This window comes from Cricetulus griseus, chromosome 5 (assembly GCF_003668045.3).
Source record: "Cricetulus griseus strain 17A/GY chromosome 5, alternate assembly CriGri-PICRH-1.0, whole genome shotgun sequence".
In the NCBI taxonomy this organism is placed as follows: Eukaryota; Metazoa; Chordata; class Mammalia; order Rodentia; family Cricetidae; genus Cricetulus; species Cricetulus griseus.
This window is the reverse complement of record NC_048598.1, coordinates 121,512,047-121,536,438: the sequence shown is the minus strand read 5'-3', so window position 1 is coordinate 121,536,438 and position 24,392 is coordinate 121,512,047. Positions and strand designations below refer to the sequence as shown.

General features: G+C 43.1%; 1 protein-coding gene across 4 annotated transcripts in view; it reads left to right on the top strand.

The window, feature by feature from the left end:
* Sipa1l1 (signal induced proliferation associated 1 like 1) overlaps positions 1–24,392 on the top strand; it is a 291,536-nt gene that overhangs the window by 16,997 nt on the left and 250,147 nt on the right. The gene's annotated exons all lie outside the window — the stretch shown is intronic.

The following is a 24,392-nucleotide window of genomic DNA, read 5'->3' as shown; positions in this document are numbered from 1 at the left end:
TTGGTGGTTTAATGAGTCTGGACTGGTGTTATCTTAATCCTCTGTTTGCTTTAATATTTAGTGTTATTTAATCTTAGGGCAAAGATTAATTTTGGAGGACATTGTTAAACTTTGGTGGCTGAACAGCGTGGTGATGTTCTTTCTGAATGGCAGAGAGCCATGCTGTGACTTAATGAATTCAATTCCTGGTGCTCCATTTTGTAGAAAGGTATTTGCAGTCATGTTCTTGGTTCACCAGGAATGCAGCATTGGATTCCCTGAGTAGTAGGTACCTTGTTTTGAGGGCAAGACTTTTGCTGTTGGCTTCTTACTGTTGAGAGCAGCATTTGGATCCTTCACCCTTTCATATGCTACTTAAGGGTAGTGACCCATGTCCATTAAGGACAAACCACATGAACCTCACGCCAGTCTAGTCAGACATTACCTGGATATTTATTGTTTGCTCAACACATACTCAGCTGTTTTGTGCAGGTGTGGGTTGTGTATGAGACCTGTATTGACTGTTGTGTCTTCAGGGTACTTGTAGCCAGTTCGTCCTAGAAGAAGGAACTCCTTTGAGTGCTCTGTCTCCTTGCTTTCTCTTGTCATGAAAACAGTACAAAGGCCGTATGGAAAGTTTGGAAACTGAAGTGTGAAGAAGAAAAAAGCTGACCTCTGCCGGGCGTTGGTGGACTTATATGACCGGGTCCATCATTATGATGTTTTTAAGGTTCATACATGTTCATACATGTCTTCCTACTTTGCTAAGGAAGGTCATTTGAGTGATGTTCAAAAGAGAAAAGGGTCTGTAATAAATATGGGAATAACAGACAATGTGTTAGGGAAGTTGTGTTTAGTGTGACAGTTTCCATCTTAAGTGTTCCCACAGGCCTTACTACATCAGGTCTTTTTTTTTTTTTTTTTTTTTTTTTTTGGTTTTTCGAGACAGGGTTTCTCTGTGTAGCTTTGGAGCCTGTCCTGGCACTCGCTCTGGAGACCAGGCTAGCCTCGAACTCACAGAGATCTTCCTACCTCTGCCTCCCGAGTGCTGGGATTAAAGGCATGCAGTCACCAATGCCTGGCCGACATCAGGTCTTTTGGGAGGCTGTGTAACCTTTGAGAAGGTGGGGCCTGTTGGGAGGAAGTTGCATCACTGGGAGTTGTCCTTGAAGGGATATTAGCATGCTGGCTGAGACACTAGCCTGCAGCAGCAAGAGGGGCAGCTTTGCTCCCCCTGTTTCCTGCCACAGCTCCAGAGCAAGAGGCCAGTCATCAGCAGACTGAGCCAGAAACTGTCAGGAGTTCTGTGACAGCAGTGGAAAGCTAGCACATTCAGGATGGCCTATGGATTGTAGGAGTGAGATGGATAAATGATCACAGTGGTTTGCAAGAGTAACACACATATACAGATCATGAAGATACAGCTTGGTAGATGGATCCGAAAGCAGGCAGTAGGTTTTACATTTGTGACTGGAGGGAGTGAGTTGGATTGTTGGAGATGGGAGCTGCAGAGGTCAGAGGTGCTACCAGAGCCCGACTGGCATGGTGTCATTTAAGTATTGACTGCAAATTAAAAGCAGGGTTTCTTCTCCCTCCCTCCCCCTTCTCCCTCCCTCCCTCCCCCCCTCTTCTTATAAACATTTTTCTACTCAAGGCCTCTTTTACCTGAAATTTGTTTGTGACTTAAGATGATCTTTATGTAATAAAGTAGGCAATGCAAGTCAAACACCTGACAGTAAATCATAAAGAAATTTATTTTAAAATAATTCTTTGAACACATGTAATTTTACTTTTTTTTTTGGGTGGAGTTTCGAGACAGTGTTTCTCTGTGGCTTTGGAGCCTATCCTGGAACTCTCTTTGTAGACCAGGCTGGCCTGGAACTCACAGAGATCCACCTGTCTCTGCTTCCTGAGTGTTGGGATTAATGGCATGTACCACTACCGCCTGGCCAATTTTACTATTTATTAAAGAAAAAAGCAAATTAGAGTAAAAATGAGGTGGATGTGTTTATTTTTGTGTAAAGAATTCACTCTTGGCTGAGTATTTGATATTACAGGGCAAGAGTGTCCTCAAATTCTCAGAGTTGACTAGTAACTCTGATTTTATAGTCACGAGTGCTGGGAGTTCCAGTTCACATAAATGTGTAGGATAGAATGACAGAAGTGTGTTAGGGCTGTTTCAAAAATAGTTGGGAACTCTCTCCTGGTCCCAAGCCAAACTTAATTGGCTGTTTTTTTCATGATACTGAGGAAAACAGTCATATTACTAGTTAGTGTCTTGTTGCTGTGATTTAATACATCCATCATGGCAAGGAAGTCATGGCACAGCAGTGTGGGGCAGCTGGCCATGCCACATGCTGGTGCTCAGCCTCCCCCCTCACTTTTTTGTAGTTCAGGATCTGAGTCTATGAGATGGGGCCACCCACATTCAGGGGAGGTCTTTTGGTCAGTGAAACCATCCAGGAAATGGCCTCACAGATGTGCCTAGAGTTGTGACATGCACTGTGTTGTGTGTGTACTCAGAACACTTAGTGTGTATCCTGACATGCACTGTGTGTGTGTGTGTGTGTGTGTGTGTGTACTTAGAGCACTTATTGTTAGTGTGTCTTCTGACATGCACTGTGTGTGTGTGTGTGTGTGTACTCAGAGCACTTATTGTTAGTGTGTCTTCTGACATGCACTGTGTGTGTGTGTGTGTGTGTGTGTGTGTGTGTGTGTGTACTCAGAGCACTTATTGTTAGTGTGTCTTCTGACATGCAGTGTGTGTGTGTGTGTGTGTGTGTGTGTGTGTGTGTGTGTGTGTACCAGAGCACTTATTGTTAGTGTGTCTTCTGACATGCACTGTGTGTGTGTGTGTGTGTGTGTGTGTACTCAGAGCACTTATTGTTAGTGTGTCTTCTGACATGCATTGTGTGTGTGTGTGTGTGTGTGTGTGTGTGTGTACTCAGAGCACTTATTGTTAGTGTGTCTTCTGACATGCACTGTGTGTGTGGACGCGTGTGTACTCAGCCAAGGATGTGGTGATGTTGTATCATGCAGAAGGGTGTTACATTCTCTACGTGTTTGATTTTGAGTTATTTTTGGTCATTGTGTATTTAGAAACTGCATTGTTGTCAGATGTTTCGTGCCCTCACCCCAAGTGTGGGGCTGCAGCTCAACTTTGAGTGCTGTGTCGTGAAAAAGGACCATTGAATGCCCAAAGAATGGCAAGGGCGCAATATGAGAATACAGAGCAACATGTCTAGCCTGGAAATAATTTCTGGAGTGCAAGCCCCAGAGCCATCCAAGCAGCCAAGGGACATGTGTGGTCACCTATTATCACAATTAAGCTTGGTCTTATCTCAGTAAATCATCTGCTTCAGCCCCCAGGACATGACTGTTCCTTAAGGTTTGTTGCAGCCAAGTTCTGAGTTTTCTTCTCAGATCAGACATCTTGGTTTTAGGGGATAGTGGAGCTCTTATTCCTTTTGTTATCATCACCAATGGCTGCTGATCTGTGATACTTTGGGTGAAAGCAGTTTGGGCCAGCAGGTTTGGGGAACATGTTCCTCAGGAATAGGGCAGCGCTGCTCTGATGGCTTCTTGGCCCTGAGCTGGGGCCTACTCATATGAGCAGCATTGTCTGAAAATCTGCACTGATGCCTATGTCTGTTTCCTGTTGAATTAAACACCTATATTCTACTTGGCGGAGCCTCGAGATGCCTATGCTGGAGTGTCGGTATCATGAGCTGGCTTCAGAAGTTTGTAAGTGGTCTTTTCAGGAAGGGTTGACTTTGAGTATCCCCTGAAAAATACTCTGTGTCATTTGATAGTACGGGGGAATTGATTACTCACAGACATCAAATGTCCTTCGTAGGAGTTTGTTGCTATTTCCAAGAGCAGTGTTACTAACAGCCAATTCTTTTCCTTGGCTCTGCTAACTGATGCTATGGAACCTAATGTCTCTATACCAGGGAAAGAATTTGAACATGTATGATTGCTCCCTGACGGTTTCAGTCTGCTTTTGGTGTTAGGTAATAGTGTTGTGTTTTAGTTGTCTGACGTGTCAGGGTTGTGTGGTTATCTTTTCCCCCTGAGGGATAGGGAAATGAGAGTTCACTGCTGCCTGGTGAAGTGAGCTGCGCCTTGGCACACGTGAGCATTAGATCACCTTGCCTGCTGCTTGGGAACGTTCCGAAAGTGCTACCTAACTCTGCAGGATTCTCCATAAACTCAAAGTAGTGCAGGAGAGATACTTATCGCTTCCTGTTCTCATGTCTTGCCAAGTTACTCTCACCATGCTCGGTATTGATAAAAAATTAGTTAGACAAAAACCATTTTCTTCTCCCTACATGGTAGAGGTGATGAAATTTATAAGCAAGTACATATAAGGGAAGATTGGAAGTGCTGCTTGTGGGCCTGAGCCCTGGTTTTAGACAAAGAGCTGGAGTTCATAGGAATGTCCTGTGCATTTCCTTCAGTATCGGCTCTTCATCTGTGGAAACAGAGGAAAGAACATTTGCTACACATTATTGCTCAGGGGTTTTAATTGTAGAGACCCAAGTTCTACCCGATGTAGACAAAGTGAGTTATTTTGTTATATTGCAAAGGGAGATAGCTAGTTTAGCAAAGTGTTTGAAGGGCTAAAGAAAGACTAGTTGGATGTGGTGGTACACACCTCTAATCCCAGCTTGGTAGAGGCAGAGTGGGCTGATTTTTTTGAGTTTGAGGCCAGCCGAGACTATATAGTGAAACCCTATTTCAGAATAAAATAAAATAATAACATAAAAAAGAAAAAGACTCCAGGCTGAGTTTCTGGGACTCATTGACAGGAGCCAGTATGCAAATAGCCGGTGGAGGAACTGTATTGGTCAGGGTGCCCCAAATTCGAAGCTAGAGCTAGAATGAACTCACTTCAACCCAGTGGACATTGTAAACTCGGCTACCCTTCTTCTCCTCCCTGTGACTGTTGTGAAAGAGTCCCACAAGGTGTGTGTGGTTGGAGGTACCCAGTTCACCAATCTGCTGGTCCTATGAGACAAGGAAGGTGGGAAGTGTAACCCCCTTCTCTCAATTCAGTTTTTAAATTAAAGTTCACCTTTTTGGGAAGGTGAACTTCTCATGTTACTGAATAGAGATGAAAATGGAACAAGGGTGACCCTGGATCCCTGGATAACCAATGGTCCTTATAGCACCTGCTGAAAACAATGCAGTGATCACAGAACTACAAATAATATACAACTCCCCAGTGTGGGAGTCTAGGTGGCCTAGGCTTTTTTCTTTTTCTTCCCAGGACTGGGATTTTTTTTTTTTTTCCCCCTGGAACTTGCTTTGTAGACCAGACTGGCCTTGACTTCATAGACATCGGCCTGCCTCTGCCTCTGGAGTTCTGGGATTAAAGGCATGTGCCACCACTTTTGGCTCGAATTTAAGTAATTTTTTTTTTTTTAAAAAGATTTATTTATTATGTATGCAGTGTTCTGTCTGCACGTGTCCATGCAGGCCAGAAGAGGGCACCAGATCTCATTGTGGATGGTTGTGAGCCACCATGTGGTTGCTGGGAATTGAACTCAGGACCTCTGGAAGAACAGTCAGTGCTCTTACCCTCTGAGCCATCTCTCCAGTCCCCAAGTTTAAGTAATTTTTAAAGAAACATACTTTTATAGCAGGGAAAGGTACCTAAATAGTGCTAAAACCTCTTGTAGTTTAGTTCTGTTAATCTGCTAAGAGCATGGTGGTGATGTTGCCCAAGACAAGAACAGCTGAAGGCTCTTTAGTCCTTGGCGGGCCAAGTCTTGTGGATTTCTTCTTTTAATCACGGAGAGTTGAGGCTGCTCAGTGGACCACTGTAACTTCATTGCTGTTACTAGAAGAATAAATCAGTGCACATTTGTGATGAATTATTTAATATTTTTCTCCCTAAAATGGAGTTAGCTCTAGGAGAGACTTAGAAATTAGGCTGTTTTGGGGGCTGGCAAGATGGTTCAGTGGGTGAAGGCACCAAGCATGGAGACTTGAATTTGATGCCCTGGGCTGACATGGTGTAGGGAGAGACCCAACTCCTGTACGTTGTCCTCTGACTTCCATACATGTGCATCCATGGCATGTGCTACCCTGTCCCCACTAAACAAATAATGTAATCAAACAAAAGCAAAAGAAATAACCTCATTTAGGGCCAAGGAGGCAGGCATGTGGTTGCTCAGGCTGTATAAGTAAGTAAGTGGTGGGTGAAGAGGCCTCCTGAGAGGATCATCGCTGCAGGAAGCTTCAAGGGCCCCACAGTGTCTGGCACTGCTGTTGATTTGAATGACACTGGTGGTCTTTAATGTGTCAGACGAACACTTGGGTGTTTGTCTTGAGTTTTGAGGAGAATAAGTCATAGAAGGAAGACTTTGTGCAAAACCCACTTGGGGGAACATTCACTGAGCATTGTCTAATTGAAGGTTCAAATTTTATGGTATAATAAGTTGCAAAAATGAAGAACACTGCACCTAACTCTTTTTGTTTTCTCTCTGGGTGACTGTACATTTATCCTGAAGTAATTCTTTTGCTAAGGCACTTGCTGTTGCACACATGGTCAGTACAGGTTAAGAATTGCCTCCTCGTGTCTCTGCTCAGACACTGCTCTGCAGCCTGCCTTCTTGCCCTGAGGCTCTTTGCTCCTCCATGTGTACCATCTCATCCCGTCCTCTTGCCCTTTTTGTATTCAGTGCGGCATAGCCCTTCTTAATAGTGTGTGCGTACATCTTCCGTAGAACATGGCTGTTTATTAGACTGCTGTTCTTCCAGTCAGAGTGAAGGCACACGCTGCCAGGCTCTTCATCGCTACATGAGGAATATACGTGACACTCACAAGAGAATAATCACGTAGAGAGAGTGACTCAGCAAAAGTGGCTGCCCTTTTGAATTTGTTAGTGAAGTGTGGACTTAGCTCTAGTGTTTGCTTATTGGCTTGTTAGGAATAACATAGTCATCCATTTGTATACAGAAAATAAGTAAGTGTGAGTTGTGATATGTGTAGTGTTTTTGGAGCCTCTTTGCTTTTTTGTCAGTAAGCAAGGAACTCAGATTCAGATGAAAAAAGCCATTATCCTATGCATAGATGCAATCCTATGCAATAATAAAAATGCATTGAAATTCTCAAATACGGGCTTGGACATGGACACGACTTAAAAGGCTTTCACTGTCATTGTTATATAGCCAGACAGCTAGGTGTCATAGTGTTAGGTACTGAGCTGATGGGGGAGGAAGAAGGAGGAGGAGAGTAGATCTTTCATCTTGATGCCACAGAGTCAGTCAGATGTGGAACCCAGAGAAGCACATTTTACTAATGGAACTCATGTTGGAGAAGTTGAAATAGCACATAAAGAGACATACTTAATGAGGATGGCATCCTATAATATCCTAAAGTTCTCATTTAAATAAGTTTAGCTGGGGTGCAAGATCCTTTGTAAATCTTTAAATAATTTTCATGTTTTTGGAGGGGGGTAGGCCTCAACACTCCTGTGGTGTGGAGGTCAGAGGGTAACTTGCAGGAGTTGGCCTTCTCCTGCCTTGTGGCTCCTGGAGATCAAGCCAGGACTGTTGGGCTTGGCAGTAAGCATCTTTACCTGCTGAGCTATCCCACCACCCCTATAAACCTTTTATTACTTAATAAAGACATAGTGACTATGAGAATTCCAGGAAAATAAAGATTATATATCAGGAAGGTGATAAGACACCTAGAAAATGCCTTAGAAATCAGCCACCTTATAAGTTTAAGTTCAACTCTCATATTCCTTACCAAGTATTATGCAACTAGTTATGGCAGAATAGGAGCTCCCTTTCTCTTCAACAGGAAGGGAACACATGTGTCTCCTCTTTGGGATAATCCAGAGAGAGCAATTGCACATTTGTTTGGGAATCTGTTTTCATCTGTAAATTTTAAATAGTCATGTAGCTATCTCACCCTCTGCAGTTGTGTGTGTGTAAGGAAAACTGTAGTTCTGGAGGCCTGGAACTTGCTATATAAACCAGACTGTCCTTGAACTCATAGAGATCTGCTTGAGTCTGCCTCTGCAACATTGGGATCAAAGGCGTGCAGCACCGTGTCAGCATGCTTTATTTTTCCATATATGCATTTTTATTAGCTCTGTAAAAATGTGTGCATTTGAGGAATTGTCCTTCTGAGGTTAAGAAATGAATGAAGGTCACCTTAGATTGTTGATGTAGAACATGAATGAAAATGAGGACATGGCTTCTCCAAGGTATGGTTGAGGAGGTTTTTATTGTAGATATGAGCCAGAGGTATCTGGAAGAGTCCACACTGAACCTGGCTATTGAGAGGAGAAAGGAGAGAGGCAGGTGGACCCGGAGAGGAGCGGAGGACCAGGAGAGCACATGGCAGGTTTGCCTGGGAAGAGCAGCTGTGGGAGAGGAAGTGAAGCCCAGCCTCTGGACTGGGGAGGGTCAGGGAAGAGGGAGCTGAGAAGTTCTGGGAGGAGCCACAGGTACTGAGTGAGCTTTTCCCTGGGTTTCTTTGGGACCTAACAGAAGAAATATTTAAAAATTAAAGTTCTAAAGGAAGCTGCCATGGAGATGACTAGCTGGTTGATCTGTTCTCAAGCTAGTATGTTGGAGGAAATTGATTGTATTGTGGTGAAGAGAACTCATTTAGAAATGAAGTTAAATTTGGGAAGAAAAGATTGCTATTTCAACATTCTGTGTTAGGAAAGGAAGGCATCATATTTTTATCTTTTTACTAGATGAAACTAGTCTTGAGTGGTGCCCACTTCTTGTCTTCTGAGAATAAAATTAGATCATACTTATATGGAAAAGTGTAGCCAACTCTATTGTGTTCATCCTCCGGCCAAGGATATCCTAAGATGTTTACTTCTTACTCTTTCATATAATTAAAAAAAATATTTATTTTATGTGCATGAGTGCTTTGTGTGCAAGTCTGCTCTTGAATCCGAGGAGGCCACAAGAGGGCATCGGATCCCCTGGGACTGGAGTTACAGGTGATTGTGAGCTGTCTTGTGGGTGCTGGGAACCGAACCTGGGTTCTTAACTGCTGAGCCATTTCTCCATCTCCTTATGTAAATTATTTTTATAATGTGTTTAAATGAGATCTTTGTCATGTAGCTGAGTTGTAACTTAATTCATAGTTTTCATAACTGATCAGAAAGCAGGTTTAACAACAGTAGGAGCCCCGGGCTGGCAGGCAGGAGTTCTGACTTAATTTTATCTGTAAAATTGAGGGTATCTTACTATAGGACAGGGGATGGAAATCTCACCCAGCAGCAAAAGCCTGTGATATGTATCTGCACACCATATACTTACTTGTTCTGTACAGATGTTTTTAATACTGAAATACCAGATACTTTGCATATTTCATGTCTCAGTGTTGCCATATGAAATTCTTGAGATGAGTGCCTTGGGAGCGGGTGCCCCTCCCTCCAGTGTAGGCTTTGAGTTTCTAGAGAGGACTTGGCCATGCAAGCACTTGCTCGGCAGCCCCTGGTAATAAAGCAGGGATCTATGGATATTTGTGAGGCTTCTCAGCATTTCTGAGAAAAAGCCTCCCAAGATGAGTAATTTCGAGACTGAGCTGTCTGCAACTGTTGGAAACCACTGTCTAAATTTCAATTGTCTTGTAGCTCAAGGCTTCCCTTGATTGAAGGATTTTGGATTTAGCTGGGCAGTAGCAAAAGCATGGTTGGTCTGCTAGGCTGGTGTTCTTTCTGTGCTTCTGTCAGTAACATCTGTAATGCAGTTACCAGTGCCAGGTTCACTTGAGACATGGGCCCCCCCCCATGGTCACCTGGCCCATTTGGCAGCCATGGGCAGAAGTGCACACGTGGTATGTGTGGCCAGGCCCCTGGCGGTTGGAAGTTCTGGGAAGAAATAAAGGTATGGTTAGGCCAGAAGCCATTCTGCTTTGATGTTGCTCCCCAGCCCTAAACCTGGGAGCTGTTAGTTAGCAGTTAGAGCCCCAGTGTTGGAGACAGCGTTGAAGTTTGTGATTTGGCTTCTGTTTTTCATATTTCTGGATTTGAAGTTTTGCAAATCTTGGTAATTTGGTCAAATATGGTGTAAAGAGAGGTAGTGAAGGTTTCCCAGCAGAGATCTAGCTGCAGCAGGCTCATTACTTAAAGGCCAGGCAGTGCAGTTGGAATTGGATCTGAAGCTCTGTGCAGACTCCAGTTGGCTGACTCTGAGTAGGGACCCCAGGAGCCACTACCTTTTTCAATTTGCATTTATATGGGAGAAAGCCGGTTTCCTGCAGAAGTCATTTGCTTTTAACAAAATGTATGGAAATTGCATCTTTGATTAAGCAGATGTTTTTAGTCTTCATAGTGCACATGTTGTAAAAATTAATTGCCACCTCTCAGTCCATAGGTAAAATACTTTATTTTAATTTGCTAAGGTACTGACTGCTAACTAATTTCAAAGATTTTTACAAAAAACGTAGAGCCAACCTGGTAGTGGTGTATGCCTGTGATCTCGGCACTGGGGAGGCAGAGGTAGGCAAATCTGCATATAGTGAGAACATATTTTAGAGAAGCAATCTCAAATTGTCATTTATTTATTTAGTTGTTTTTATTTTATTTTGCTTTATGTTTTGAGCCAGGGTCTCACTATATAGGCCTGGCCTGGAACTCATTATGTAGACTAGGATGACCTTAAACTCATGGGGATCCATCTGCCTCAGCCTCCCAAATACTGGAACCAAAGGCATGTACCACCAGGTCTGGCTGCAAATTGACTTTTAAAATTAACTACCTAATTTGTTTTGGGCCACTTACATATTAGTTTCTGTACATCTCTAAAAGAGTGACTTTTAAAATCTATAAAATGTTAAGTTTAAGTTTTGGGTTGTTGGGGCAGTAGTTACATTGTGACTCTCACATCCGCCTTAGTTAAGTGCATCACCAGTCAATAGAATGTCTGCAGGGCTTAAATGTACCAACAGATAGCTCAGGATTCATGCAAGGTACATGGCATAGGGACCTAGTTTCTTTCCAGTCTACCCTGGCCTTGATCAGACATGAAGTGTTGAATTTCTTTTTTCATTATTTACCCTGCATCACTCCTCTTTCTCTGCTTGGAACACTCGGCTCTCTTTTAATTTGCTTCACCTGAGCAGTAATTATTAAGCTCCCTGGTTTCTAAAGCCGGTTGCACTGTTAAAAATTACTGAGGACTCAAAACAAAACAAAACAAAAAAACATCCTCAATACAGGCACCCATACACCAAGAAATTAAAAAAAAAAAAAAAAGCTTTGCTGTTGAATCTGACCTGCAGCCGGAGTCATTTCTGAAGACTGGTTTCCATCCAGCCTTAATGGTGCCGTGCTCAAGACTGGCTCTTTTGAAACAAGATTTACTTGTTTTCAGTTTCATGTATATCTATGTTTTGCCTACATGTTTGTGTACCTCCCAAGGTGCAATGTCCATGGAGGCTAGAAGAGGAAGTTGGACCGGAGTTACAGACCATTGTGGGCCACCATGTGGGTGCTGGAAGTCAACCTGGGTCCTCTGCAAGAACAGCCAGTGCTCTTAACCACTGAGCCATCTCTCCTGGGTCTTTTGACTACACTCTCACTAATGACTTTTCTTCCATTTAACGAGCCTGGATGTGAACAGAAGCTCTTGCATGGAGTTAATTTGTGGTGTAGATGGCGCTGTCCTATGGAGGTACCATAGAGAGAAGCCCAGAACTGTGATTAAGAGTTAGAAGGTAGCCGGGCGTTGGTGGCGCACACCTTTAATCCCAGCACTCGGGAGGCAGAGGCAGGCGGATCTCTGTGAGTTTGAGACCAGCCTGGTCTACAAGAGCTAGTTCCAGGACAGCCTCCAAAGCCACAGAGAAACCCTGTCTTGAAAAGAAAAAAAAAAAAAAAAAAAAAAAAAAAAAAAAAAGAGTTAGAAGGTAGTATCTTCAGTCTGAGTGTGTCTTTGTGTGCCACAACTGTCATCGTCCTGTCTGTGTCGTCCTTGCCCCTCCTCCCAGTCCTCACATTTAAAGTCCTTAAGCACTTCAAGGTTGTCATGGGGATCAGTTTACAAAATGTGGCAAAGGACTTAGTAAACTATGGAGAGTGCTTTTCAAAACCCACTTTCACTTGTTCCCATCCTAGATTATTTATTGTCTAACTGTCCTGGGGTTCATGAGTTACAGAGTAAACAGCTGTACTGAAATACTCAGCAAAGACAGAATCAGCCAGAGAGGTAAAGCCTAGAGGCCGCTGTTGGCTGTACACTTACAGTACTTTGTGTACATTTAAGAGAGTAAGTAGGTATGCTGTGACATAGATGTGATTAGTTGTCTTAATATAAGCAGAGTCTGATTTTGTGCCTTTGTGATCTTTTAAGAACCAAGCAGCTTCCCATATAAGGCAATGCCTCAGCTCTTTTAATACTTGTACAATTCTTTTCTTGTAGCCTCACTGTGATGGAAGTCTGTTTTTATAGATGTACATATATTTTACTTTTAATGCTAGTGAAAATTCTTACTATATTCTTATTAAAACATTGTCTGATTATTATTATTATTAAAATATTTTCTTAGTTTCTCAAATTCTAGGAATTGAGATAGTAAATGTGTTAATGTATGGAATCTTCCCTCTGGATTTTTTTTTTTATGTGTGTTGAATATTGAACCCAGGCCCTTACACATGCTAGACAAGTACTCAACACTGATCTACACCCTCAGCCTCTGAAATCTTAGATTAAAAAACTTTTGTATGCATGTGTATATGATGTTTGTTTGTCTCTGTTTCTTTTTGGTTGTATGTGTGTCATGACATACATGTGGAGGTTTGAAGACAATGATGGGTATTGATTGGTCCTGATGTTCTACCTTAAGACATGGTTTCTAGATGTTTGCCACCGTGAACACCAGGCTAGCTAGCCCATGAGCTTCCAGGGTTTTCCTGTTTCCACCTCCCATTTCTCTGTAGGAGTACTGTGTTAGTGAGATATCCTGTCCTGCCAGCCAACTCCCAGATAACCAGAGATTTATTATTAACTATAAATGCTCAGCTGATAGCTTAGGCTTGTTACTAACTAGCTCTTAAAACTTAATCCATTTCTATTTTAATTTATGTGCTGCCACGTGGCTCATGGCTTGTTACCCTCATCTTCTATATGTCGTACCTCCTCTGCATCTTGGCTGGTGACTCTGCCCTTCTTCTTCCCAGTGTTCTTTCAGTCTGGCTCTCCTGCCCTAACCTCTTCCTGCCTGGCTGTTGACCGGTTAGCTCTTTATTATACCAGTGAGGACAGCACATCTTCACAGTGTACAAAAAGATTGTTCTGCATCAGTACTGGGACTATAGGTGTGTGCTACCATGGCTGGGTCGATGTGGGTGTGGGTTGTAGGAATCCAAATTCAGGTCCTCAAGTTTGTATGGACAAATGATTTACCTATTGAGCCATAACTCCCAATTCCTCGGTGTCCCAGTACTCTGTTCTGGCCTCTGAGGCAGCAGCATACTTGTGGTGCCCGTGTGCATGTGTGTGTGTGTGTGTGTGTGTATGTGTGTGTGTGTACACTGTGTGTGCCTGGTGCACATAGAGGCCAGAAGAGTGCGCTGAATGTCCTGGAACTGGAATTAGGATGTGAGCTGCCTTGTGGGTGCTGGGAACTGAACCTGGGTCCTTTGCAAGAACAGCCAGATCTCTGAACCATCTCTCCAACCTCAAAATGAGTATGAAGATTTTACTGTGGGTATGAGTGGGTGTGTCAGGAACTATATGCAGTCTGGTGTCCCATGTCCCATGTACCCTTGTGCCTCCTTCCTCTTGAGTGACAAAGCTTCCAAGCTCTCCCTTAGTTTCTTTGCTGCATCTTAAGCTTTTGACTCTGGCCACAAGTTTGATCCACATGTATAGATGAACTCTCAGACTTGTTAAGAGGTTAGGGACCATGGTAAACTATAGTTTAGCTACTCTCACCTTGACACACTCCTGGTTTCATTGTTGTAGAGGAAATACCTACAGCCAGTGTATATTTCATGGTTGACAGCAGAGGCATATGGACTTTGCTTCATTAAGAATTAGTTGAGGCACTGACAAAATAGGGGTAGGAAAAAGCGCTTACTGCTAAGCCTAACTACCGAAGTTTGACCCCTCATCTTGGTGGAAGGAGGGAAATGACTCATAAGTTGTCCTCTTACCACCATGTGTGGCAGGAGTCTCACCACTATGAAGCAGCTTACTAATGAAATAAAAGTGATGAACAATAACAATGAAAATCAGTGTGTTCTTTAAAAATGAAGTCGGCTACCAGTTGGGATTGGATGATAGGGACTTTGAGCTGTTATGGACACAAATAGACATGCATCAGATGTGGGGCTGTCTGCTCTGAATAACACATGTGAAATTGTGTTTTGTCTTCTCCTGTTTCTCTGTTTGTGAAATCACTTGGCTGGATCCAGAAGCAGCATTGAGCTTGCTTGCCACCTCCATGGGCTGCCTTTAAAGCAACACTTTAAAATTCATCCCCTTCCCAAATCTTAAAGTTGGTTGTTTTTGCCTCTGTTCTGATTTACAAGTTTGGCTTATGGAATACTCATGCACCTCTTCAGTGACAAAGGGTGACTAAGGACTTTGTCCCTTTTCACTGTGGGTGCTGCATTCTTAGTTTACTGTTTGCATGGTTTCTGCCCTTCAGTGTAATGAATCCCTGCAAGTTCATTCTTGCCATGTCTCAACTCAGGGGAAGTGATGCTGAAGTTGCCTGGCACAGGATGTGAGTGTAAAGCCTTCCCTTCCAAGTGCAGAATGGCTCCTGGTGATAGTAACGTGAATTGCACAATCACAGTCTCAGATTCACAAGCACGGAAGGAGTAGTGGCCTCCTACATCTCGTGGAATCTACTTTGAAAATCACTGTAGAGCTCTCTTGTTGGTCTTAGACGAATGTTAGGATTCAGTTAAATGTTACCACTAGTTCATGACATGTATTCTTCAGATTTTCACTATTCTCATCTCCCCTCTTCCTTGCATCTCTTGGTTCTTGGCAAAAAAGCGGTTTGGCAAAAATAGTCCTTACAAGTGCTTCTCCCTCTGTAATGGTTCTCAGCTTGTGGGTCACGACCCCCTTGGAGTCATATATAAGCTATTCTGCATGTCAGGTATTTACATTATGATTCATGGCAGTAGTAAATTTACAGTTATGAAATAGTAATGAAATAATTTCATGGGGGGGTCACCACAACATGAGGAACTGTATTAAAGGGTTGCAAGGTTGAGAACCACTGCTCTAGAGACTGGGTGGAGGCAATGAGTGGTAATCCATTCAGGGCAGCCATTTTATAGATATGAATAACTGTGTGTTTTGTGCTCCTTTGGGTGACTGAAGAACTCAAGTGAATGGCTGGGATCTTGGGTACACTATGTATTTTTAGGCAGCTGTGAATACTTTTGAAAATATTGTCTTATCAATTGACATTTGCAGTGTTTCTCAGGAAATTGGATTATTGAGTGCTTTTTAACCATGCATTTAAAAATTAGACTTTATTTAGTGTGTGTGAGTGCATATGTGCTGTATGTGTGTATGTGTGCTGTGTGTAAATGAGAGTATGTATGTGTGCTGTGTGTATATGTGAGTGCATATGTATGCTGTGTGTGTGCATGTGTGTTTGCATATGTGTGCCATGCGTGCACGTGCATGTATATGTGTTGTGGTGTGTGCCCTGTGTGTGTGTATGTGTGTTGTGTGTGTGTGTGCATATGTGTGTCATGTGTGTGCTGTTTGTTTTCACATGTGCGTGCATATGTGTGTCATGTGTGCTGTGTGTGTGTGAGTGCATACGTGTGCTGTATGAGTAGGTCTGAGAACGGTTGGTGGGGTCATTCTGTCCTTCTACCATGTGGGTTCTTGAGATGGAGCTCAGGTGGTCAGGCTTGGCTGGCTTCGGTCTCCAGCACACACCTTTCCTGCTGACTCATCTCACTGGCTCATGGCATGCTTTAATTGCCTCATTCTTCAGGTTATACATAACATAGATGTTTTAAGTTTTGTAGTTATACTTGTTTGTAAGACGTATCGTGTATATTCACAGTAATTATCTGTAAACTCACTTAGATAAACCAAATTCAGTGAAAAGCATTTTCTTGGTGGAGGCTTCAGTGCTGATCACAGTAGGTTTTTATTTAAACGTTAGTTTACATTTTATTTTTCCTAAAATAATGTTATGCCAAGTTTCAATAGTCAGTGGAATAGAAATGCAAGATGTGAAGTGAAGACTTGGCCCTCCTGCCTCTCTCTAGATATTCTTTTTTTAGGGTGTCATGTCTGTCCCCATACAGGGGGCAGGGCCGTTTCCTCTGGCATCCGCATGTCTGTGTCTAAATCACTTCAGTGTTTAGAGGCATGGCTTTCAGCTCTCTACATTTCTAGAGGCTGTGCTGTCAGCTACTGCTCTTTGGGTTTCTTGGTCCCGTAAGGTGAGACTGTAGCTGTTCCAGGGTTGACTTTTAGGGATGTTCTTTTTTCCCCCCCTTTTGGTTTTTCAAGACAGAATTTCTCTGTGTAACTGCCCTGGCTGTCCTAGAACTTGCTCTGTAAACCAGGCTGGCCTCAAATTTAGAGATCCAACTGCTTCTACCTCCTGAGTGCTGGGATTAAAGGCGTGCGCCACCACTGCTTGGCTTTCTTCCTAATTTTTAAGAATTGCACTTTTATTTTTTCCTCACTGCTGTGGCTAGAACTCTAGACTCACTTTGGCTGAAGAATTGAAAAAGCAGGCACTCTCGTTTGACTTTGTCTCAGGAGAGAATAATTCAGTATTTTCCTTTAAGATTTCTGCTAGTTTTATTTTAATCCCTCTTTTCTTTGTTTTGCCTTCTTCCTATCCACTTCCTTTCTTTTTTCCTGTCAGTCATTCATTTTAGGAAGTCCTCTGCCATCCCTAGTTTTTTTTTTTAATTTAAAGAATCTTTTATTATGAGTGGCTATGGATTTTGACAGATGCCTTGACTGAACTGATCCTGTGTGTTCCCCTCTTTATTTCGTTAGTGTGGTATTACCTCTCTCTCTCTCTCTCTCTCTCTCTCTTCTCTCTCTCTCTCTCTCTCTCTCTCTCTCTCTCTCTCTCTCTCTCTCTCTCTCTCTCTCTCTCTCTCTCACACACACACACACACACGTTAGACTGATCTTGATTATGGGATAAGTATTGCTTTTTTCATAATGAAGCTTTTTATACAGAATTCTGGGTTGGATTTCCTACAGTTTTTACCAAAGGCTTTTGTGTCTTTGCTCATGAGGGATACTGGTCTGTAAATTTTATGTTTTGTAACTGATCATCAGGCTTCACATTAGCGTTAGTTCTAGCCTTGTGAAACAGGTTAGGTGGCAGTCCTTATCCATTTCTTGAGTAAGTATGTATAATACTGATATTACTTCCCCTTTGAATGTTTGGTGGAATTTACCAGTGAAATGGTCCGGATGTGGAGTTTCATTTTTTGATAGATTACATTTCTTTAAAATATATAGGACTATTTAGAGGTTCTCTTTCTTGTGTCAGTTTTGTTCATGTAAATTGTTATTTTTGGGCATAAAGTTATGTGCTGTATTTTCTTTAATGTGCATGAGATTTCTGGCTTCTAGTTTTGTTTTCTTTTCCTTTCTTCATTTCTAAGATTGACCATTTGTGTTTTGACTCTTCCTCGATTAGTCTTCCTAGGAGTTTGTAAGTTCGGTTGGTTGTTTTAAAGACCAAGCTTTTGGCATCCACTTTTGTTCTTTATTATTTTCCTCCATCTATCAAATGTTTGCTTTTTTTCCTCCCTTGTTTCTAAAGGTTATCCATAGGTCATTGGGTAAGACTTGTTTTTTCTCCCTTCCTTTTCTGTTTAGTTAGGTGGCTGTTAAATAGGAATTTACATATTTTTTTTTTTTTTGATTTTACAGTCTTCATGATTGCCAGTTTGTTGTGGGGCTATTAATTGTATAAAATGTTGTAGGAACTAGTGTGTATGTGTGCATGTCTTTTGAGATTTGTTTTTGTTACTCTTATTTCTTTTCTTTTTTAAATTTTCCTGCTGATGAACACATTGGGCCGATTACATAGAATACAGATTTCCTTGACCCAGGTTTCAGAGACTGAGTTATTGCCACTTTAAGCTCAGTGAGTCATTTAATTATATTGCCTGTTTCTTCACCTGGAGTGGGAAATACAACCCTTGCATAGTTGTTCAAGGCAGGAGTTAATGGGACAGGAACTTGTGTAAAGGGTTGTAAAGAGGATACTATGTAAATGATACAGTGACCATGTCCTCTGGGCAGTCAGGGATCGATTATTGTGTACATGTTTTTCGTCAGTAACTTGTCCTGTTCTTTGAGAAGTGGTGCTCATTTCCTTAACTCCTTTGAGCTCATTTGATCCCCATTTGAAGGCAGATGGACAGCTCATAAATGCTGCTACTGAAGAGAGGCTCAGGAATTCACAGGCTCCGAGTTCAACTTGGCCTTTTGGAATACTTTGGGAAGACTCTGCCAAGTGTCTGCTCTTACTGAAAGTGTTTCTAGGTGCCGGCTAGTCCTGGTACACCTGCCCTGTTTAGCTATTCCATGAAGCAGACCTTTGAGGGAATAAGACGCAGGTTCATGAGACTTTTTGGAATGGAAACTAGAACCCATATCTGTGCAATTAGAGCTGGTAGAGAGCCTCAGATGTGAGACGTGGAACACGAGGACGACGTGCCAAGTGGAGTAGGGGTAATGCAGCTATTCGTAATCTTTTCATATCCAGTCCTGCTTCTCTGTCTCTCTGTTTCTGTCTCTGTCTCTCTCTGTGTGTCCCTGTCTTTGTCTCTGTCTGTCTCTCTTTCTCTCTCTGTCTCTCTCTGTCTCTTTCTGTCTCTCTCTCCTTTCCCATGAGACAGGGTTTCTCTGTAACAGCTCTGGCTGGAGACCTGGCTGGCCTCGAACTCACAGAGATCCGCTTGCCTCTGCCTCCTGAGTGCTGGCATTAAAGGGGTGCGCCACCACTGCCCTGTTACCTCTCTTTTTAAGAATGTATTTTATGTGTCTGGGTGTTTTGTCTGCATGTCTGACTGTACATGATGCGCACGCGTGGTGCCTGTGGAAGCCAGCCAGACATGGTGCTGGATCTGCAGGAACTGGAGTTGTAGATGGTTGTGAGCCACCAGGTGGGTGCTGGGAATTGAACCTGCGTCCTCTGGAAGAGCAGCCAGAGCTTTTAACTACCAAGCTTTTCCTCCAACCTCTCTGTTTGACTTCTTAATTGTCAAAATGCATCTATGGTCCTTGCCATAGTCTAATATGAAATAGAAGACACTTGAAGACCGAAGCCCTGGCTAGTTGGCCCCTCTTATGTGCCTCTTAAAGCATATTTCAGAAGTGAGGAGAAATGGAAGTTTTCCCATAGTTAATTTGGAAAACTGGAATAAAAGGAGTCTTAATAATTGCTGTTATTAACAGAACATGGTTGGTTTTTGGACTAAGTTTAAAGCATTCATTGCCATAACTTATTTAATGAGTTTCAAATTCCCTTTCCCCGTTTAGTGTATTTGGAAAACATCAGATTATAGAAGAAATTCTGTTTATAATAGTTTTATTCTGGAGTTATCAATGTATTAGAAATATATATTTTTTTAATAGGAAGTTGAGCTGTGTGATTCTGACCTTTGATCGTTGTTGATGCATTGTGTAAACAACTTCAGTGCTGAAAACCATGGGTATTTGCTGCTTGTCTCTGGTGAGGGTCTGTGGCCCCAGTGGTGCTCAGAGTAATTGTGGCAGGACCATTTTACAGCTGGAGGAAGGCTGTTGAATTAGGAGCAACTGCAGCATGATGACAGTTCTGTTTGTTTCTGTTCTCTGTGTGCTCATCAGCCCGCTTGTTGTTGCCACCCTCATCTCTGAATGTATTTCTGGTGTCTAAATCATGTTTCCTTCCTGTGACCCAATTCCCTTGCAATCCACAGTATCCATTGTGATGCTGTGAGGAAGAATTATATATACCTTTTACAAAGACAGAGGAAGTCTGCTTGAATTTTGTTATAGCTTTTTGTTACTAATCTTTAATTTTAAAAAATTTATTTATGTTTATTTTATGTCTGCATGTATGTCTGTGTATCATGCGTATCAGTGGAGGCCAGTAGAGGTGTCAGATCCTCTGGAACTGGATTAACAGACAGTCATTAGTCACCATGTGTATGCTGGGAACTGAACTTTGGTCCTCTGCAAGAGCAACACATACACTTACTCATCAGATGTTCTTAATTGCTGAGCCATCTCCATAGCCCCCTTACCCCTTCTTTTAGATGAGCCCCAATACTGCCTAGTGTTTGAAGGCTGTCCTTGAATTCCTTCAGTGTCTTAACTGCCAAGGCAGCTCAAGGTTTTCTTTTCTGCTACTTCAAGTTTAGGGTTAACTGAAGTGCTTCTTGTCATGGCTGTGTTAATTGAGTGGGTCAGTCTTGGGGGCATGCTGTGATGCTGGCCCACTGCCTCCCCAGGCTTTCCTTAGAGCAGGCCCTGAAGTTTACAATCCTATGTAGGTTGCTGTTGCAATGCACTGATACTGTGTGAGCTAGGCTCTCCGGGTGGTTTTGCATTAGTCATCCTGTACTGGATGTTGAAAGCTGTAACCAGACAGAATAAGCTTTGGTTTCCAGATAAGCTGTGGTATCGCTTAAAAATTGTCCCACCCTTTGCAAAAGTTTAACAGAGGAGCAGCAATAGCAATAGCCTAAACAAATTTACTTAAGGCCCTGCTCAGAGAATTCAGATAGGGAGAGGGATATGCTTGCCTACAGCTGTGGGAGGGTGACTCATTGTTGGTCGTTGTCTGTCACGTTAAGAATGTATCTTTCCCCTCCCCATAATGTCTGCATTGGAGCTGTGTAAAACTGATCTCATGGTTTCTCTGGGTGAAGGTTTTTTATTAGTGAGAATCACCTGAGAACATTTTTACAGCATTTAAAAGTTCTAGTCTGCTTTTGAATTAAAGGGAGAGTACTTTAATTTCTTGAAAAAGCAAATATGTAGTTCCCATGTGAGAAAGGTATGATGTCTGTTCCCCAAGGAGGTGAATAAGGGAAGAGAGGTTTAATAACAGAGGTGGCAGTAAGCAGTGGACCTGTGTTTGAGCAGCAGGATCTGTAGACAGATATTGAGGAGCTGAGGACGGATGATTGAGGAGCTGAGGACGGATGATTGAGGAGCTGAGGACGGATGATTGAGGAGCTGAGGACGGATGATTGAGGAGCTGAGGACGGATGATTGAGGAGCTGAGGACGGATGATTGAGGAGCTGAGGACGGATGATTGAGGAGCTGAGGACGGATGATTGAGGAGCTGAGGACGGATGATTGAGGAGCTGAGGACGGATGATTGAGGAGATGAGGACGGATGATTGAGGAGCTGTGGACGGATGATTGAGGAGCTGAGGACGGATGATTGAGGAGCTGAGGATGGATGATTGAGGAGCTGTGGACAGAAACTGCACAGGCACATGTTAAGAACAAGAGCTTTGGATTTGCTGCAGCATATATACAGAAAGGCACATAATTGTGAGAAAGCTGGTGTGTATCTTTTTTGTTTATTATTAGTTTTTGGCAGTATCATTCTTGTATACATTACTCTGTGATGACCTTTGTCCACCACTGTCCTCGCTTTTCCTCTCCTGCCAACTCTTCTTTCCATTTAACCTCCTTCCTGCCTTTGCCCCTTCCTGCCCTCCCTCCCTTCCTTCTTTTCCTTTGTAGGCTTCATGTAAATGTCAAAGCTCTGATGTTTTCATTGCAGTGGCCTTGTCACATCCAGAAGATGGTGAGTGCCTCATACCTCTGCTTCTCTCTCTCTCTCTCTCTCTCTCTCTCTCTCTCTCTCTCTCTCTCTCTCTCTCTCGGTCTTTCTACTCCCTCTTCTGTAGGTTCCCTGGCCTTTGGAGAGGGTGATAAGATGTCCTGTTTGGGGCCAGGTACTGAGCAATCAGTTTCTGTCACCACTTTGACTGGTTCTGAGTCCTCATTTTGACTGGTACCCACTGCTCAAAGACTTCTCTGGCCAAGGCTGAGAGCTTCACTAAGCTGTGCCTATAAACAACATTTAGAAGTTCCATTTCACAATCATTTGCAAAACATCAGTAGTATGATATCCTATAGGTTCTGGAGCTCCCTAGCTGTAGGCTTTTTGACTAATTATACAGTGCCCGGCTTGTATTCCCTTCCTTGGGTAGACCTTGGATCTAATGAGGAAGCCATTGTTTACTCCTGCAGTACTCATGTCAGTATTGGTTGTATCTTGCCAGGCAGTTCAGCATTTCAACACTCAGGGTCTACAGCTAGGAGTGATCCCTCTGACCTGCCTGTGTGTGTAGTGCCTTCTGGTTCTGTAAACACTAGCCACCGGGGAGGAAGCTTCCCTGTGTCCAGGATCTAGAGTGTGTGGTGTCTTCAGCAGTAGGATCTTTCCATGTTCCGATGGGCAGTTGAGAGCACTGACAGTAGCTTGTGGAGTTTTAGGAGATTCTAGGGGCTAGCAGTTCACAAGGAGGTGTCCTGCAACTGGCACTTGGAGTTTTGTTTGAAAATCTGTGACTCCCGGTAGCAGCTGTGATCACCAGTGCAGAGTACTGCCATTTCAGTTCTTTTAAAACAAAAACAAAGCTAGTGTTGTGACGGCTTACAATGCCGTAAGTGCTTCTAGAGTTATTTCCACCTGACAGTAACAATGCTGTAGGGTAGTTAGTATTGCCACTCCATTGCACAGGGGAAGAAACTGAAGCAGTGAGATGTTAAGAAACTTCCTTGAAATTAAATAGTGGGACATGAGCCAAGCCTGGTCCAGGAGAGATGCCCTCCTGCTTGTGGGAAGTGAGGCAAAGCTGGGTGCTTACGGAGGGCCTCAAAGGCCTCACACTACTGCACTGGAAGGTCATTTGAAAACCAGTCCTGTGTGGCAATCCTGCCGTTTGGTAGAGCACCCTCCTAGCATGCATGTAGTCCTAGGTTTGATGCCCAGCACCTCCCCAACCCACCATGGTTACACAGGTACACTCAGCACCCCAGTCCTGGAGAGGTGGACACAGAAGTACCAGTTTGAGGTCTTCTCCCATTACATAGTGAGTTTTGAGGTCAGGCTTGGCCTTATAAGACCCATCTGTAAGTGAGGATTTGAGCCATAGCCTCTCGTTTCTTTTAAATCGTTTGTGTTTCTTGCATTTGGAATGATTTTTCACCTCAACCTAATAATTTTCTACTCACTTAAACACTCTCAGCTCCTCCATTGCTTACTTTTTCTTTCTGGGCCTTTTTGAACCAGCCAGGAAGAAGAGCCCCCTGGGGGCTCCACACCCTTGGCCAGTGCTGTACTTTGCACACACACAGAGTGCTCAGCATGTGGCAGTCTGTATCTACTTTTCCCCCCATTTCTTTTTCTCAGCCAGACTGTAAAAGGCCTGGAGTCAGTTGTGTCTTTTAGTATCCCTGGTGTTAGGTGTGTGCTGTTGCTTGGCAGGGTTCGTTAAACTGAAAGATAGGGAGGGTTGTGAGATTTCAGGGGTGCTGCCTTCTTGTTCAGATAGAAGTGTTTGCAACACCCCATTAAGTGGGCTGGAGAGATTACCCAGTGGTAAGAGTGCTGGCTGCTCTTGTAGAGGAGACCAGGTTTGGTTCCCAGTATCTTGGTGATGTCTCACTGTGCGCAACTCCAGTTCCAGGGGTTCTGATGCCTTCTTATGGCCTTTATGGGCACTGCATGCATATATACAGGAAAAATACCCATACACATAAAATACAAATGAAGAAATTTTTGAAAAACTGGAAATGCCTGAGAAGATACAGTAACTCATGCTAGAGTGCTTTGGCTGTGTGATTTCTTGTGAGAATAAAGGTGGAGGTTATTGTTTCTTTGTGTGGGACTGTGAGTTGGGTAGTCCTTCCTGGAGGTAACATTTCAGTTGGTAGAGGACACACCAGCTGAGAGAGCCGTAGGAGCATGGATAGAGATGACAGAGATGGGTCCACACACCATAATTCTCTTATTCTGCTCACTCTTGAAAAGAGAGCCTCTGTGCCTACATGCTACACATAGTGTACTGCTTGGAGCATGAAAAGACTCTCCAAAGCTTTGGTTTTTTTGCAGGAAGATGCCTAATGGATGTTTGCCGTGTTGTGGTTTAGGTTTCCGGTAAGTCCCTAGCACATGCAGAATGAGATTCACATGTTAGGCTGCCTTTTTGGTGATAAACTCTAGTAAAAAGTGGCCCACTTGCTCTGAATTAAACTTAGCCTGCAGAAACTCTTTGAAATCTTGAAGCCACAGGGAACCTCTTATTTAATGAGCATGTCTCTTATTGCCGTCTAGGCTGGGGTTCCCTTTGACGGTCTCTGTCAGATGAGCAGGGCCTTTTTCAAGCATTGTGGTAATGACTCCTGGGTTTGCTCCAGTTTCTCTCTATCTCTTGTGGAGACT